The 16976-nt window shown below is 35.9% G+C and overlaps 1 long non-coding RNA gene across 1 annotated transcript in view; it reads left to right on the top strand.

Annotated features, from left to right (window-relative positions):
• LOC144579000 (uncharacterized) overlaps positions 1-16695 on the top strand; it is a 72688-nt gene extending 55993 nt beyond the window's left edge. Inside the window, exon 3 of the long non-coding RNA XR_013525719.1 lies at positions 15248-16695. This is a non-coding gene — a long non-coding RNA (uncharacterized LOC144579000). The remainder of the gene's footprint in view (positions 1-15247) is intronic.
• Positions 16696-16976: the final 281 nt, after the last annotated feature.

Here is a 16976-nt window from a genome sequence, read left to right as displayed (position 1 = left end):
AGATAAATATCTCAAAATGTTGCTAGCATAATGTCAGTGTTACTATATTCAAACATCTGAAATTATTTTCCTATTTTTTTCAGCTCCATAATATAAAATATTTAGAACAAATAAAAAGAGATGCTTCACTCAGCAGGCAGTCACCTTGTGAAATTTCACTGTCACCATAGGTCACTGGGCTGAATAATTTTATGACCAATAATAACATTTGTCTGAATGCATGCTGAGAAAAGGTAATCAAATCTCACACTTTAGGGAGTTAAGTTGCTCATTGCAGAAATTGGGAGAGAATGACTTCCTGCACAGTTAGTTAGGGGTATTATAAGGGTTACGGTTGTCAGAGAGGCTGTTTGCCTCCATAGATTAGTACAGAGGCTGACAAATCAATCAATCCATGTGGTCCTAAAAGTGATTGCAAAATTCACTAATAGTAAGGAGGATGATCATGATGATAAAAATATCATGCACAGTCTTAATTAAAAGAGGTAACTCATGTATCTATGGGGAGAAATGGTTAATTTGAGATTATTTTGTATGATGCAATCTAAATAAATATATTAATTTATGAAGCCTGCTTTTCCCTTCTGGGCCAGGATTACAGGAGTAGAAAGGATGGAAACTGTTCAATAGCCCTCCTTTTCTGCACAGGACTGCTGCCTTTATAGTCACATTGTATACACAAGTTATCTCAGTTTTACAGAATCAAATGGAAAAATGTTATAATACAATTTTAAGTCATATAAAGGAAGTGATTTCACAAAATTATCAGAGAGGAAAGCTGGCCTATTCTTTCAGCTATCAAACACCTCCTTTTCCTCTCTTTCTTATGAATCTAGATTTGCCATGGTTTCTCTTTCTCTCTCTCACTGTTTTGCAGTAAATAAATGCTATGATAAATGAATTCACTGCAAAGTGAAATCAGCTCTATTGAATAAACTTTCATAAGGAAAGCCCTGGGCAAAGGGGAAAACAGGGAAGAGGCCACCATTTAGCCAAAGCAATGAACACACAATAGTAGAAATTCCAAAGTGGTAGGGGAAATTCCTTAGTGTCTTTCAAATCATTTCACATATGACTGTCTAGTTCACTTACTAGGAGAACTTACTAGGAGATGTCCTCTGTAATTCTGAGAGGTCATAACTAAGCCAAATTAAGAAAAAACAAATTGCTGACTTTTGATTTTTACTTTTGTTACCAATTAACATTTATCATTGAATTGTAACTCAATATCAGTACATCATTTGAATTGCAGGATGGTTCTCAGAGTCAATTATTGCATGTAAGAAGAAATGATCTTTAAGGAAAATAGTAATTAGTAGGATTTAATATACTTTCTTTAAACTCCCAGAGATGAACATAATCCATAACAAAAACTTGAAGAAAAAAGAAAACATGCATTTAAATAAATAGAATGATCACCTCTCGATACAATTAAGTAATTATTGATTCCATCAAAATAATACTATATTTTTACTCTGAGATACATCTAGTTATTTATATATTAACTACTTTAGTTACCAGAAACACACTCAGATAAAAATGTAGTGTGTAACTAAAATCTGAAGTAAAATAGATAATCAAGGAAGGAGTTCATTATAAAGAAGTAAATAATTTACTATTTCTGAGATGAAACTTGACCTTTAAAACTAGGGACATATTTGATATAATTAAAGAAATTGAAACCATAGTTAAATATCTCAATGAGTTGTTTTGCATTATTTGTTTTTGAGACAAAGGTAAATATTTGGAATAACAATGAAGAGTTTACTATTAAATTTTATAAGTACAGTACCAAACTATAGGATGTTTAAATGCAAGTTGATAATGGTAATATTTTTAGCAAAGATGACTGACCTGATTTTTTGTTCACGTTTCAGTGTTATACTTACAATGCCCTAATCCAATATGCCCACTCAGTCTCTCAGTCATTGAATCAATTACCCCTATATATCTCATTTGCCAATACCTTAAGTCTGGAGTACAAATTTTATACTGATGGATTTCCATGAAAGCAACCATCTCTTTTATATAGTAGAGTTGTTTCTTATCTTTCTACTTTTAAATAAATCATTTTGAAACAACCCAGATGTTTGGAATCACATACCCAAATACTTAATTAGTTTTCTGTTTTAGGAACAAAAGTAGATTCTTCCTGGAACTGTCTCCTCATGATAACAATCAATATTGAATTGGAAAATGATGAGTAAATAAGTCTGTATTTAAAATCCACACACACACACACACTCACATTACATTGTTATCAGGTTAATGGCAGTGGATTCCTTGTTAGGTATAAATTTCTGTCTAAAAGTTGCTATGTTACTTTAAGTAACTACACTACACTACACAGACATTACAATATATTTTAAGCATATATCAGATTACGTCAAATAGCTTTAATTTAAAAACCTTTTTATTTCTTTAGTTTTCATTTCCCTTTAGGTTGTAGTTGGCACAATTCTTTCATCTTGGTGAAAAATTGGAGGCAACTTGGATTTTGCTTTCAAAGCCTGCATAATTTTTTACTGAAGTAAACAAGCCTAATTTTGGAAGCATATATTATGATCACTAAAGTGTTCCATTTGTAGCTATAATATAAAATATCTACAGAGAGTAGATTTTGTTTAGTGTCTACAAGTACTTCATTTTATAGATATTTCCCAACCAACACACACAAACATACTTCAGCCTTATGGCTGGCAACAATATATTGCCATCTGTTTGTTTGTATTTTAAGCAGAACATACTATGAAAATGTAGTAAAAATATACAACAGAAAAGAAAACTGAAGCCAGTTTTAAGTAGACTACTTCTTGGCTCGAAATAGCATGCCAAACATTATCATCTGTGCTCTTCTAAAATAATATTCTTAACTAAATATAAATGAATATCCACTTTTTAGAAAGAGCAAATAGAAATAAATTAAATAACTGGAATAATCTGTTTCCTTAGGAAAAGGTCATCTTTAACAAATATACTAATATACTGTCCCTATTGTTTTCTTCTTTCTATGTATATCTTACTTTATATATTTTCATTAATTCAGAAAATAAGCCAACAAAAGATAGCCGTAAGTAGCACCCACATTTCAAAAACAAAAATCAATTTAATGTCTACAGTGCTTTTAGAAGATGATAAAATTTGGAACATATACCAAAGAACAACCAATGACTCACAGGTGAAATACAATAAACCCCTGCTGTGCTGGTTTCAAATGCAACAAACAATCAAACAAAATCCACATTCAAAATCAGGTTTAGAAGATGGAGTAGCAGCAACTAGAATTTACCTTCCACTTGAACAACCAAAAAAAAAGCAAGAACTATGAAACCCTTTTGAACGTAACTCCTGAGAAGGAGAAAACAAACTAATTGAATCCTATGATTGCCCCAGCTTAGCATCTTAAAAGAATTTCCATGCTAAGCAGCAGGGAAGGAGAACCCAGGTGGAAACAGTAGACTGAATGAATTAAGAAAGCAGAGTTGAGATTTGGAGAAAACAAGGTGACTTGAGTTTGAAGAGAACCAGAGAGAAGAACACTGCACATATATATAAATGTGGCTACAGAGGGTTCCCCTTGAGTTTTCAAGTGAGTACTATTCAGTGCATATTGTGTAACTAAACTGCCAGAGCCCATGAAACAATCTGAAAGAATTAGAAGACACAGTTAGTTCCCAGCAATTACATAAAATCAGGAATAGTGTCTTTTCCTACTAGCTAATTGGGAAACAAGATTCACAAGGCATTGAAGATAGAACTCGAAAACATTTTGTCTCTGTAGTAGAGAATAATTAGCCTTAGACTAAGCGCTGCTCTAGTCTTATTAAACAAAGTTTAAAAGCAAGACCCAAAATGAGCAACATGATTTTAAGTAACTTAACTGTGACCCAGAACAATGCTAAACAAAATTAATAGGAACACAAAAATATTCAAGCATACAAAAATATCCATCACCTAAGAAGGTAAAATTTGCAACAAATTTACAAATATAACTTACAGTCAAATATTGCCAAACATATAAAGAAGTAGGAAAATACAAACCATAATTAGGAAACAAATCAGTCATAATCAACTTAGAACTGACACAGATGGTAGAATTAATAGGCAAGGGTATTAAAACAATCATTATGAACTCCATATGTTCAGATAATTAAGAATGGAAGATTTAAAAAGATAGAAGTCAAACTTCTAGAGAGAAAAACTGCAATGTCTGAATTGAAAATACACTGGACAAGACTGATGCCAGATTAGACATGGAGAAATAAAGGGATATGAAATTGAATACTTAACAATAGAAATTATCAGCATAGTGGCTCACGTATGTAATCCCAGCACTTTGAAAGGCTGAGGTCGGGTATATCACCTGAGGTCTGGAGTTCAAGACCAGCCCGGCCAACATGGTCTACAAAAAATTAGCAGAACGTGGTGGCTGGCACCTGCAATCTCTGCTACCTGGGAGGCTGAGGCAAGAGAATTGCTTGAACCCTGGGGGCAGAGGTTGCAGTGAGCTGAGATAGTGCCATTGCACTCTGGCCTGGGCAACAAGTGTGTAACTCCATGTCAAAGAAAAGAAAAGAAAAGAAAAGAAAAGAAAAGAAAAGAAAAAAAGGAAATTATCCAAACTACAACACAGAAAAAAATAACAAAAATAGTGAAAAATGCATCAGTGAGGTGTAAGGCAACTTTAGGCAGCAATTGGGATACTAAGCAGAGAGGGGTTATGAAAAAATATTTTTGAAAAATTATTTTTCAATTGCAGAAAAAATAAACGCAGAGATCCCAGAATCTCAACAAACCCCCATCACAAGAAGCATGAAAAAAATAATCAAAAGAGGAAATGCAAAAAGTAGGTAGAGAACAAAAATACATGTTATCTAAAGAGGAAAAAAGATAAGGATAACAGTAGATATCTCAAGGGAAGCAATGTAAATGAAAACAGTAAGCAGTAACATAATGGAAAAAGAAATCTGAAAAGCCCTAATTATGTGGAAACAACAAAAGAAAAAAACCTCTTTAAAATAAGAAATTGGTAAAATATTAAATTTTTTAAAATTAGAGAGTATTTTTAACTGAATGGTAATAAAAACTTTACCAAAATTGTGGAATGTTACTAAAGCAGCCTGTAGGTAGACATTTATACCTTCAAAGCTTATATTAGAAAATTTAAAAACTCAATTCAAAGAAATCAGTTTTCCTCATTAAGAAACAGACAAAAAAGAAGGAAAATAAATTTGTAATAAAAAACTTATTTATTACAAATAAATTTGTAATAAATAAAGCTCAGAACACAAATCAGTGAAATAGAAAACAGAAAAATTAGGAAAAAATCAATGAAATCAAAGCTGTTTGGTGGGGAAATCAATTAAACTGATAAACTTCTAGACAGGTTAACCTTCAAAAAAAAAAAAAGAGAAAATACACAAATTATCAACAAAAGAACTAAGAGATTCTTATATATAGAGAGATGATGCAGCCATTAAAAGAAAGAAAACAAAATATTGACAACAATTCTATAAACTCTCATTAATAGGACAAATCTTTGAAAGACACAAACTACTAAAACTCATTCAAGAAGAAATACATTGCCTGAGTAGTTCTTTAACTGTTAAAGAATTTAAATGTATAGTTAAAATACCTTTCTACAAAGAAAATGTCATGTTCAGAAGGCATCACCTGAAATTCTACCAAATATTTTAAGAAGAAATATCAATTCGGAGGACTCAAGATGGCGCTGTGAGAACAACCCAGGATTGGAGCTCTCGTTGAATCCGAAAATGGTGAGTCGGAGCTGCATTTCCAGACTGATCTTTGTTGCCCACAGAACGGGGAAACTCCCAAGTATAAAAAAGACACAGGACGCCAGGCAGACCTACTGCCTGGCGAAGCCGGCAGCCGGGGCGGCGGCAGCCGGCCCTACCCAGCAATCCCCACAGGGCGTGCTTGTCCGGGTGCCCTGTTGAACTGGCAACCTGAGACTTGAGAGGGCTGGACTTGAGACTGAACGAGACTTGAACAGTAGGCCAGCCCAGGGGATTGCAGGGACAGATTGCATGGGACACCCAGTGGGACGAACAAAACCGCGATTTCAAAGTATCCCAAGCAGATGGTCCAAGACGTTCTGTGGGGGAGGGGCGTCCACCACTACCGAGGCAACCCGCCCCAACTGAGATACACGCCCACTGCTGACGCAGCCTGCCGTTGCCGAGGCAACCCGTCCCTACTGAGATACACGCCCACTGCTGACGCAGCCTGCCATTGCTGAGGCAACACGCTACTACAAAGAGGCTCCGCCGCAGGGCATGGCGGAGACCACAGCAGAGCCTGCAGGAACAGGGCGAATCACACAACAGCAGGGCGGAGCCTCGGCAGCCAAATAGTGGCTAGTGTGTCTTCTAGCTGGGCAGGACACCTCATCGGACATCGAAAACTAAAGCCCAAACCCCCCAACACAGAGCATTTGAGAAAAAAAGGGTTTTTTTAATGAGCTCTGTTGCAGCAGAATCAAACATAGCAGCCTAACAGCCCTGAATGAACAACAGAGCTCACAGCTCAGCAATTGAGCTCCAAAAAAGTACAGACTGTCTCCTCAAGCAGCTCCCTGACCCCTCTATATCCAAAACACTGACATTTGGCAGGCATCATCCTGGGACAAAGATAGCAGAAAAAGAAACAGGTAGCATCCCTCACTGTGCCACAGCTGCTAGAGGTGCACCCCAGACGAGCAGGGCCTGGAGTGGACCTCAGCAGTCGTAGAGCGAAGGGGCTAGGCTGGTAGAAGGAAAACCAAGTAACAGAAATAATTCATCATCAACAATCTGGGTGTCCACTCAGAGACCCAATCGAAAAGTCAGCAACTACGCAGACGACCAGCGGATAAACCCACAAAGATGGGAAGAAACCAGCGCAAAAAGGAGGAAAACACCCGAAACCAGAACACCTTGCCTCTTGAAAGGACCAAAACTCCTCACCAGCAAGGGAGCAAAGCTGGACGGAGAATGACTGTGACGAAATGACGGAATTAGACTTCAGAAGGTGGATAATGAGAAACTTTTGTGAGCTAGAAGAACATGTATTAAATCAATGCAAAGAAACTAAGGAACTTAAAAAAAGATATGAGGAAATGATAACAAGAATGGATAACTTAGAGAGGAATATGAATGAATTAAAGGAGCTGAAAAACACAATACGAGAACTTCGCGAAGCATGCACAAGTTTCAATAGCCGAATTGACCAAGCAGAAGAAAGAATATCTGAAGTTGAAGACCAACTCAATGAAATAAAACGAGAAACCAAGATTAGAGAAAAAAGCGCAAAAAGGAATGAACAAAGTCTCCAAGAAATGTGGGACTATGTGAAAAGACCTAATCTATGTTTGATAGGTGTACCAGAATGTGATGAAGAGAATGAATCCAAGCTGGAAATACACTCAAATGCAGGAAATACAGAGAACACCACAAAGATATTCTGCAAGAAGAGCAACCCCAAGGCACATAATCGTCAGATTCAACAAGGTTGAAATAAAGGAGAAAATACTAAGGGCAGCCAGAGAGAAAGGTCGAGTTACCCATAAAGGGAAGCCCATCAGACTCACAGCAGATCTCTCGGCAGAAACACTACAAGCCAGAAGAGAGTGGGGGCCAATATTCAACATCCTTAAAGAAAAGAACTTTCAACCCAGAATTTCATATCCAGCCAAACTGAGCTTCAGAAGTGAAGGAAAAATAAAATCCTTTGCGAACAAGCAAGTACTCAGAGATTTTGTCACCACCAGGCCAGCTTTACAAGAGCTCCTAAAAGAGGCACTACACATCGAAAGGAACAACCAGTACCAGCCATTCCAAAATCTCACTAAAAGTTAAAGAGCATCAACATAATGAAGATTCTACAACAACTAACAGGCAAAACAGCCACTTAGCATCAAAATGGCAGTATCAAATTCACACATAACAATATTAACCCTAAATGTAAATGGACTAAGTGCACCAATCAAAAGACACAGACTGGCAAATTGGATAAAAATCCAAAACCCATCAGTGTGCTGTATCCACGAAACCCATCTCACATGCAAGGATACACAAAGGCTCAAAATAAAGGGATGGAGGAAGATTTACCAAGCAAATGGAGAGCAAAAAAAAGCAGGAGTTGCAATTCTCATCTCTGATAAAATAGACTTTAAAGCAACAAAGATCAAAAGAGACAAAGAAGGCCATTACATACTGGTAAAAGGATCGATAAAACAAGAAGAGCTAACGATCCTAAACATATATGGACCCAATGCAGGAGCACCCAGATAAATAAGGCAAGTTCTTAATGACTTACAAAGAGACTTAGACTCCCACACAATAATAGTGGGAGACTTTAACACTCCACTGTCAATATTAGACAGATCAACCAGACAGAAAATCAACAAGGATATCCAGGGCTTGAACTCAGACCTAGAGCAAGCAAACCTGATAGACATTTACAGAACTCTCCACCCCAAATCCACAGAATATACATTTTTCTCAGCACCACATCACACCTACTCAAAAATTGACCACATAATTGGAAGTAAAGCACTGCTCAACAAATGCAGAACAACTGAAATCATAACAAACAGCCTCTCAGACCATAGTGCAATCAAGTTAGAACTCAGAATACAGAAACCAACCCAGAACCACACAGCTTCATGGAAACTGAACAACTGGCTCTTGAATGTTGACTGGGTAAACAATGAAATGAAGACAGAAATAAAGAAGTTCTTCGAAACCAATGAGAACGAAGACACAACATGCCAGAACCTCTGGGACACATTTAAAGCAGTCTCTAGAGGAAAGTATATAGCAATAAGTGCCCATATGAGGAGAATGGAGAGATCCAAAATTGACACCCTATCGTCAAAATTGAAAGAGCTAGAGGAGCAAGATCAAAAAAAACTCAAAACCCAGCAGAAGACAAGAAATAACTAAGATCAGAGCTGAACTGAAGGAGATTGAGATACAAAAAACCCTTCAAAAAATCAATAAATCCAAGAGCTGGTTTTTTGAAAAGATCAACAAAATAGACAGACCACTAGCCAGATTGATTAAAAAGAAAAGAGAGAACAACCAAATAAATGCAATAAAAAATGATAAAGGGGAAATCACCACAGATTGCACAGAATTTCAAACCATCATCAGAGAATATTACAAACAACTCTATGCACGTAAACTAGTAAACCTGGAAGAAATGGATAAATTCCTGGACTCCTGTGTCCTCCCAAGCCTAAACCAGGAGGAAGCTGAAACTATGAATAGACCAATAACAAGGTCAGAAGTCTAGGCAGCAATTAAGAGCCTACCAAACAAAAAAAGCCCAGGTCCAGTCGGGTTCACAGCCGAATTCTTCCAGACACAGAAAGAGGAGCTGGTACCATTCCTTCTAAAACTATTTCAAACAATCCAAAAAGAGGGAATACTTCCCAAATCATTTTACGAGACCAACATCATCCTGATACCAAAACCTGGCAGAGACTCAACAAGAAAAGAAAACTTCAGGCCAATATCCATGATGAACATAGATGCAAAAATCTTCAATAAAATATTGGCAAGCCGAATGCAACAGCAAATCAAAAAACTTATTCACCATGATCAAGTAGGATTCATCCCGGGGATGCAAGGCTGGTTCAACATACGCAAGTCTATAAACGTAATTCACCACATAAACAGAACCAAAAACAAAAACCACATGATTATCTCAATTGACACAGAGAAGGCATTTGACAAAATTCAACAGCCCTTTATGCTAAAAACCCTCAATAAACTCGGTATCAATGGAAAGTATCTCAAAGTAATAAAAGCTATTTATGACAAACCAACAGCCAATATCATACTGAATGGGCAAAAACTGGAAGCATTCCCTTTGAAATCTGGCACTAGACAAGGATGCCCTCTTTCACCACTCCTATTCAATATAGTTCTGGAAGTTCTAGCCAGAGCAATCAGGCAAGAAAAAGAAATAAAGCGTATTCAAATAGGAAAGGAGGAAGCCAAATTGTCTCTATTTGCAGACGACATGATAGTATACCTAGAAGACCCCATTGCCTCAGCCCAAAAACTCCTGAAACTGATAAGCAACTTCAGCAAAGTCTCAGGATATAAAATCAATGTGCAAAAATCACAAGCATTCGTCTACACCAATAACAGACTTAAAGAAATCCAAATCAAGAACAAACTGCCATTCACAATTGCTACAAAAAGAATAAAATACCTTGGAATACAACTCACAAGGAACGTAAGGGACCTCTTCAAGGAGAACTACAAACCACTGCTCAACGAAATCAGAGAGGACACAAACAGATAGAGAAACATTCCATGTTCATGGTTAGGAAGAATTAATATCGTGAAAATGGCTATACTGCCCAAAGTAATTTACAGAATCAACGCTATCCCCATCAAGCTACCATTGACTTTCTTCACAGAACTGGAAAAAACCACCAGGAACTTCATATGGAACCAAAAGAGAGCCCGCATAGCCAAGTCAATTCTAAGCAAAAAGAACACAGCGGGGGGCATCACACTACCAGATTTCAAACTATACTACAAGGCTACAGTAATCAAAACAGCATGGTACTGGTACCAAAACAGAGATATAGACCAATGGAACAAAACAGAGGCACCGGAGGCAACTCAACATATCTACAACTATACAATCTTTTATAAACCTGACAAAAACAAGCAAGGGGGAAAGGATTCCCTGTTTAACAAATGGTGTTGGGAAAACTGGCTAGCCATGTGCAGAAAGCAGAAACTGGAGTCCTTCCTGACACCTTACACTAAAGTTAACTCCAGATGGATTAAAGACTTAAACATAAGACCTGGCACCATAAAAACCCTAGAAGGAAATCTAGGCAAAACTATCCAGGACATAGGAATAGGCAAGGACTTCATGAACAAAACACCAAAAGCATTGGCAACAAAAGCCAAAATAGACAAATGGGACCTAATGAAACTCCACATCTTCTGCATGGCAAAAGAAACAGTCACTAGAGTGGATCGGCAACCAACAGAATGGGAAAAAATTTTTGCAGTTTACCCATCTGACAAAGGGCTGATATCCAGAATTTACAAAGAACTCAAACAGATTTACAGGAAAAAAACAAACAAGTCCATTCAAAAGTGGGCAAAGGATATGAACAGACACTTTACGAAAGAAGACATATATGAGGCCAACAATCATATGAAGAAATGCTCGTCACTGGTCATCAGAGAGATGCAAATCAAAACCACATTGAGATACCATCTCACGCCAGTTAGAATGGCGATCATTAAAAAATCTGGAGACAACAGATGCTGGAGAGGATGTGGAGAAAAAGGAACACTTTTACACTGTTGGTGGGAGTGTAAATTAGTTCAACCATTGTGGAAGACAGTGTGGCGATTCCTCAAGGCCTTAGAAATAGAAATTCCATTTGACCCAGCAATCCCATTACTGGGTATATATCCAAAAGACTATAAATCGTTCTACTATAAGGACACATGTACACGAATGTTCATTGCAGCACTGTTTACAATAGCAAAGACCTGGAATCAACCCAAATGCCCATTGATAATAGACTGGATTGGAAAAATGTGGCACATATCCGCCATGGAATATTATGCAGCAATCAGAGATGATGAGTTTGTGTCATTTGTAGGGACATGGATGAATCTGGAGAACGTCATCCTCAGCAAACTGACACAAGAACAGAAAATGAAACACCGCATATTCTCACTCATAGGTGGGTGATGAAAAATGAGAACACATGGGCACAGAAAGGGGAGTACTAAACACTGGGGTCTATTGGGGGGAAAAGGGGAGGGCCAGTGGGAGGGGGAGGTGGGGAGGGATAGCCTGGGGAGAAATGCCAAATGTGGTTGAAGGGGAGAAGGAAAGAAAAGCACACTGCCATGTGTGTTCCTACGCAACTGTCTTACATGCTCTGCTCATGTACCCCAAAAGCTAAAATCCAATAAAAAATTAAAAAAAATAAATAAATAAATTTAAAAACAAACAAAAAAAGAAATATCAATTCAACCCAAACTTCCCTCATACCCTGCCAGTGGGAATGTAAAATGTTATAACAACTGTAGAAAACAGTCTGAGTCATTTTTCAAGAATTACTTTATGATCCAACCATTCTACTCACAGCCGTTTCAAAATATTTCTCTTTATTCAAGAGAAATTAAAGCAAATATTCACACCAAAACTGGTACACAAATGTTCACAGTGGCTTTATTCGCAACAGCCCCAAAATGAAACATCCTGAGTCTCCAACAATATGTGAATGGAATAAACAAGTTGTATTATCTGTCAGTGGAATACTATTTAAGAATAAAAGGAACTGTTGAAATATCAGCATACATGGATAATCTCAAAACAGTTATATGAAATAAATTAGACAGAAAATGGTATATAGTGTTTGATTCTGGTTGTATCAGGATCTGGAAGATGCAAACTAAGTTATTGTGACAGAGAGCCCACCAGTGAATGCCTGGGGAATGGGCACACGGTAGGACTGGATATGGGTAGGCGGGAGGAATTGCAAGGGGGCAATAGAAAATTTGGGGGGATTATGGATGTGTTTATCCATCTTGATGGATGCAAGGTATTCACAGTTGTATACTTATATTAAAACAAGTTGTACACTCTAATGCACTTTAAGCAATTTTTTCAACATCAATTATACCTGTTAAATATATAGAGAAATTTTTAAAAATCAGATTTACATGAAAAGAGCTTATGAGTATCCTAATCTTTCTATCCTTAACCCAGATCCTCAGACTCATATTCAGTATAATATTAATTTATTCAAAACATTCTTTACCTAAATATGATTACCTGTTTCTAAGTTTTATAAAGATTAAATGCAAAAGATTAAAGGTCCTTTGGTTTTTTCATAATTAGGTAGGGTAGTAGAAGATCTAAAAAAGAATAGTTGATATTGACAGACAAAGACTTGTAACATGGGTAAATGTACCTATACTATGTACTTAAGTAAAACATACCTGCATGCATCCATACAAACTGTGTTGAGTCGTGCAGTCTCTATTCTTGTAAAGCATTAGCTTTGCTCTCATTTACTGAAGACTGACCTAATTTCTTTCTACGCATTCTCTCATGTAGTGCTCATAGCAAACCTATGAATTAGCACGTTTACTGAGACTGAGCAACATGTTAAAGATCACATAGCACTAAGTAGCTGAGAGAAGATTTGAATCCAGTTTATTATGAAGCCAAAGTCATCTCCTAACTACTACATTCTCCTGCCTTTCAGAATAAATGCAGTGTTACTGTCTTGCATTCACCTTCGATATATACACAAAACAGAATACTTAGAGAATCAATTACTTTTCTTTTAAGAAACATAAAAATAATGACTCAAAACTATAGCTATGTGTCAGTGTTTCTGAAAATAAAATGAGATCATTATTATTATATAAAGATGGAATAAAGGCAGATAAAAAACAACAGTTTAGCCATAATAATTTCATTAGGACAAATCTGTGGAGAGATGAAAGGAGCAGATCACTAACAGATTGCTAGCGAAATGAAGAGTGTGTTGAAGTTGAATGTTCTAACACAGAAATGAAAGTTGAAAGTTGAAATGCTTTAGAGAAACAAACAAAAAGAAAGCAATATTTTCTATCTGTCTTAGACAGCATGTCAGGAAAAGGGAAAACGTATATTTTGTCAATTCCGTTGAGTCATTGATCTCTTTTGTATGCTGATTCTAATGAGGCAGGTAGGGAAAATGCATAATGGTTCTTACACATGTGCTTTGCTAGGTTCAGATTATTGTGCAGAACTAAATTGTGTTCACAAAAGAAGGCATATTTTAATTGGTACATCCTTTGTTACAATCTAAATAGAAAATTTAACTTATCAGAATTATGAAAAAGGAGTTGTTACAATAGCTAACTCTGAGCTGCTTCTGAAGCCTTACTGCAAGTTATTAAAGCTAAACCAGTAACAAAAGAAAACAAGCAAAAAATCCCCCAAACATCTATTTCACCAGTGCTGTTTCTGTAACACTGAACTTTTCTACATTTTGAGAATTGTTCCCAGTTCTTTCATCCAATAAAACTTCTGCCAATGGGAGGTCATTCCTTATGTTTGACATCAATCCTTTTTAAAAGCATTAGACTATAGCAGAATTAATTGAATTCAAATCAATTAATGCAAAAACAGAATAGCAACACATATGCACACCTTTGAAATACAAACCAGCTTTTTAGTTACATCTAAAGAGAATTTTAATATAATATTTAGTAATGGTATATTTTACCAACTATAATTAGCAGCTTTTTGCCATTTTAACTGAAGTTTCTAACACATTTTAACTGAAGTTCCTATGCATTTTATAAGTGCTCAATTAAAAATATTGATTTGTAAAATATGAGGCATCTGCAAAACATGGAAAATTAACAAGAAAGTTACCCATTACACATAATACTATCATTCAACCAGAATTGGTGTATATCTTTATAATCCTTCAGGTTGTATATGTAAATGTTTTTAATATTACAAATAGTTTATATTTTGGCCTCTATTAACCATGCAGAATTGGAAGAATTTCCACTATCCTTAAATATTCTCTGGATACAATTTGGTAGTGAACGTATGGTATAGCCAAATTTTCCTGTTAACACATATAACATTAGTTAATGTAGGTGTTCATTTTCCCTATGTAATTCTATTTCCTAATATAGCTATGGTTAATAGTTTGAATATCTTTAAAATCCTTGATAAATACATTTTAATTTTAAACAATTTAATTAATTTACTTTCCCAGGAAATGTCCTTGCTATATACAATTTTACTTTCTTTCTCTCCTCTCTCTGTTACACACACACACACACACACACACACAAAATCTCTGAGTATTAAATTCTTCTAAATAATTTTTTAATTAAAATTAAAACAACAACAGATTTTCCTCTTCATATTGTCAATTATTTCCAATTTTTTATTGTGATAAAATATACATAACATAAAATCTACCATCTTAATCATTTTTAAAGTATACACTTCAGTGGTATTAAATGCATTCATAGCATTTTTGAACCATCATTAACATCCATCTCCCTAACTCTTCTCATCTTATAAAACTGAAATTCTATACTCCTTAAACAAAAGTCCCCATTTCTCCAGGCCCTGACAACAACTATTTAACTGTCTGTCTTTATGCTTTAGATTACTCTAAGTATTTCACACACAGTAATTTTTTTTTTTTTTTTTTTTGATACAGGGTCTTGCTCTGTTGCCCAGACTGAAGTGCAGCGATGCAGTCATGGCTCACTGCAGCCTTGAACTCCTGGACTGAAGTGATCCTCCCATCTCAGCCTTCCAAGTAGCTGGAACTACAGGCATGCACTACCACACTTGGCTGATTTTTTACTTTTTGTAGAGAAAGAGTCTGGCTATGTTGCCCAGGCTGGTCTCAAACTCCTGGGCTCAAGCAGCCCTCCCACCTTGGCCTCCCAAAGTGCTGGGATTACATGCAAGAGCCATTGTGCCCCGCAAAGTATTTATCTTTCTGTGCCTGTCTTATTTCACTCAGCATAATGTCTTCAACGTTCATCCATGTTGTAGCATATGCCAGAATCCCCTTTCTTTTTAAGACTGAATAATATTCCGTTGTATGGATACAGCATATTTTGCTTATCCATTCTTCTGTTGATGGACAACTGAGTTGCTTTGTTTTAGCTATTGTGGATAATGCTGTTATAAACATGATTGTACATTAATGTCTTTTTGAGGTGCTGATTTCACTTCTTTTGGGTATATATTAAGAAGCGAAATTGTTGGATGAGATGGCAATTACATGTTTAATTTCTTTAATTTTTCTATTTAATATATAATAAGTCATGTATTTATGGGGTACATTTGAGTGTTTGTTACATGCAAATAGTGTGTAATGATCAATTCAAAGTAATAGAGGTGTACATCACCAAAGGTGTTTATCAGTTTCATATTGGTATCATCTTCTAGTTGCTCTAAATTAATTAATATTGCTGACAAATATAGTCACTGTAGTTTGCTCTAAAACATTAAAATTTATTTCTTCTATGTAGTGTATGCTTGCACCCATAACCAACTTCTCTTTATCTCCCTGCTCTGCTCGCACTCACCATTCCCAGATTCTGGTATCTATCAGTCCATGATATCAAGAATTTTAGCTCTCATGGTATTCATCTTCATGTGCCTGGCTTTTTTCACTCATTATAATAACCTCCATTGCCATCCATGTTGCTGCAAATAACATGATTTCATTATTTTTATGGCCAAATTTCATATGACCAGTATTTCGGTGTGTATATATACCATGTTTTCCTTATTGATTCATCCATCGATGGGCACTTAGGTGGATTCTGTATCTTTACGATTGTGAATAGTGCTGCTATGAACATAAGAATGCAGCTATTTTTTTGATATACTGATTTACTTTGGATAGATACCCAGTAGTAGGATTACTGGGTCATATAGTAGTTTTCAGTTTATTGAGAATTCTCCAATCTGTTTTTGCTAGAAGCTGTACTTATTCAGATCCCCACCAAGAATGTATAGGGATTACTTTTCTCTGCATCTTTGCCAGCAGCAGTTATTTTATTTTCTTTTTACAACATCCATTCTAACTGAGGTGACATAATATCTCATTGTGGTTTTGATCTACATCCCACTAATAATTAGTGATATTGAGCATTTTTGTTCGTATTTTCAAAGAATAAAGTTTATTTTATTGATTCTTTATATTGTTATTTTTATTTCTATTTCATTTAGTTCTGCTCTAATCTTTATTTCTTTTTTCCTGCTATTTTTGTATTGATTTGTTCTTGCTTTTTTAGTTCTCGGAAGTACATCATTCAATTATGTAAAATGTTTTCATTTATTAACAAAATATAGTTTTATTACTGTCAACTTTCCTCTCAGCACTGCTTTTTCTGTGGACCATGAATTTTGGTATGTTATCTTCTCAT

The sequence above is a fragment of the Callithrix jacchus genome, chromosome 1 (assembly GCF_049354715.1).
Source record: "Callithrix jacchus isolate 240 chromosome 1, calJac240_pri, whole genome shotgun sequence".
Classification (NCBI taxonomy): Eukaryota; Metazoa; Chordata; class Mammalia; order Primates; family Cebidae; genus Callithrix; species Callithrix jacchus.
This window is presented reverse-complemented; position numbering and strand designations above follow the sequence as displayed.